General features: G+C 38.3%; 1 pseudogene; it reads left to right on the forward strand.

Moving 5' to 3' along the window:
* Positions 1 to 2333: 2333 nt before the first annotated feature.
* On the forward strand, positions 2334 to 2498 carry LOC117036485 (uncharacterized; annotated as a pseudogene).
* The last annotated feature ends 495 nt before the right edge of the window (positions 2499 to 2993 follow it).

The raw sequence follows: 2993 nt of genomic DNA on the forward strand, positions 1-2993 counted from the left end.
GCTTGATGCTTCTATGGAAGCATCTTCCTGTGACGGGGTGAGCAAGCTTGAGCTTCTCTTATGCATGTTTTCTTTTTGAGGCAACATAAAGCCCAGCCATGGTCTGTGGTCCTGAATGGGACCAAAGTTTGGCACTCCAAAACATACCTTTGGGTTTATTGCCATGAAGCTGGTTATTAAGAAATAAAGGACTCAGAAAGAACCTTTGACTCTCCCTCTTACCTGCCTAAAGAAATTCAGATAGAAAAATTTGCTTAAAGGAACGGAGAATCACCTTAGCATCATTATATAAACTAAATGTGTAATAAGGGGAGAAATCTAGGAAAGACTGTTAGACTTCCCTCTGGATCCTATTATTTCTGGGTGGCTCAACGAGAATTCTTTTACCACACATTTGTTCTTTCTGGTCTACCTGTCAATTGCCTGTTTTTCCTGTAAATTTCCAGACCTCTGCTTCTCTCTCCATGTCCAGAATGGCATGTAAGCTTCAACTACCCAGTGTTTCCTTGGGTCTCATATTTTTACAGTGACCCCACATGTACATCTGTAACACAGTTTGGACATTTTCTCCTGTTAATCTGCCTCACATTAACTTGATTATTCGCCCAGTCAAGAGAACTTAGAAAGGTGAGAGGAAAGTTATCTTTTTGACCTCCACAGTTCCAATAAATTTCATCAGTTGTTGTCATCCATACTGAAGAAATTTTCCAGTCCCTTGGTAAAGCAAAATGCAAAATGGATTAAATTCAAAACTATCTCAGAAAAGGCCAGCTGTTTGCTTATAAATATTTTGCTTCCCATATGAAATAATATTCCAGACTATTTCTCTTCAGATGTTCTTGTTCACTTAGATAATTGGGTTTGGCTGGAAGAAAGGCCAGTGGGGTTTGGGGAAGCTGACATTCACAACATCCAATTTCTAAAACTCCATGTAAAAATGCGCAGTGGCATTTTTGCCACTCAGTGTTGATTGGAATTTACTTTTGCTGGTCACCTGAACTGTGAATGAACAAGGGACTTTACATATGCTAATTTTTTAGAGTCCCCTCCAGAGAAAACTAAATACAACTATTAGTATCTGTAGCTTGATGTTGTTCTTCCCAGACTTCTTGGCAAGCAACTCATTGGCTGGGGACAGGACAATCTTCTCAGCCTGCCTGGGAGTGAAAGGTTTTGCATCCAAAACACCCTTTACAATGGACTTTAAAATCTCATTTTTAAATAGAGTTTGTAGGTTCACCACTGGGAGCATTTTTTCTTTGAGGAAACAAACGTGTCTTCTGCCATGACACTGAATGAGCCTGGATTAATTCTGAGCTAAAGTAAGAATAAGCAAGAACCAAGATTCATCCTTTATTAACAAAATATGCATACGTGCACTCACGTGCATGTGTGTGTATGTAATTTATGTATAAATAAAATCATATATAAAGTACATAGAGTCTTTCCATATATAAAAACTATAGTCTAAACCTAGTTATAATTACATCAACCCATGTGGGGAGGGGAAAAAGAAAAGGGGAATTCTGGAAAGAATTCCAGGTTCCTGGAATTCATAAATGGTCACTCCCACCTGACATGTACATCATCACACCATGGGCAGACTTTCTCACACACACACAAAAAAAAACATTTCAAATGTGAGTATTCTTTGCTTTTGAATTTTCAAATGCATTTCTTCAAGAGAAAGGGCAATCATAGCCATCATCTATTGAGTAGCTACTGGTGTCAGACACTGGGCTAAGTACTTTACAATAATTTCATTTCCTATCTAGAGCAACTGTATAACAAAGGTATATATTATAATATTATCTATACTTTTTGTGGAAGCAAAGTGAGGCTTACATAGGTTACTCAGCCTGCCCAAGCACACATATGTGCAATAAAATCAGCATTAGAAGCCATTTCAGGGTGACCACAGAGCATAAGCTGCGAAATATCTATGAAAAAGATGGTAACAGAGAAACAAGCCTGGATTTGGGACCTGGAGGACTGAATTTAACTCCCAATCACCCCACTTTCCATGTGTCCCTCTTACTCAACCCTCCCAGTTACTCAGAGGTAAAACCCTCTAAGATATAGTTTCCTTATCCTGAAGAGGGGAAAAACCTCTGTGAAAAGTGCATAGTATATTACCTGGTAGGAAATCATTACTTAACTTGAACTTTAGAGTTGTACCGGAAGTGAGGCAGAAGGACATGATTTTTGCTTATGTGTGGCTACTTTGCTGCAATACAATACATGTTCATGTGTGATTAGCCATTCATAATCCTCCAAGCAATTGGAAAATCCTGTCTTTAATGACATTGACACCTGGAGTATATTGGAAGACTATGAGTATACTTTCAGGGCTCATTTCTATAGTTTGTTACCAGTATATTGGGTGGTCACAACTTCGTGTGTACTGGAAATAACCACATGAGATATTGAGAGTTTATAGATGGCTTAAACTCTATTGATTATGTTCTATTTCTTTAGCTGGGAAGTAGGTATACAGAAATCCATTATGTTATTTATTATACACTCAGCCTATGGGGGAAAAAATTAAAAATTTACACATAAAAAATTAGCTCTCTCATTGTCTATGATTTTCATACAGGATGCCATTACATTTTGTATTACTTATGTTCTCCTTTCCCGTGGAGACCTCCCAGAGGTGGACACCTTTCCCTTTATACCAGTGATCCTTCTTTGGGCTATTGCACAAGGAGTTTTGTATGGTTTATCACTAAACTGTTTCCTGTGTGATTCTAACGTCTCCAACTAGACATTAGACCATATGCATGCTGAGAATTAGTGCTGCATCATCCAATCTAGTGTTCGTTTTCTCATGGCATGAAGATAACTGAACCCACAAGACTGAAGACCCCAACTTTCTACTCTATCTCCAGGCAACATTTGGCAAGTGACTGGGCCTAAGTTTCCTCCTCTGGGAAATAGAAGGGTTCAATTTCAATACTGTTTTTCTTTCTTAGGTTATATGCTATGATTCT

The sequence above is a fragment of the Rhinolophus ferrumequinum genome, chromosome 16, assembly GCF_004115265.2.
Source record: "Rhinolophus ferrumequinum isolate MPI-CBG mRhiFer1 chromosome 16, mRhiFer1_v1.p, whole genome shotgun sequence".
NCBI classification, from domain to species: domain Eukaryota; kingdom Metazoa; phylum Chordata; class Mammalia; order Chiroptera; family Rhinolophidae; genus Rhinolophus; species Rhinolophus ferrumequinum.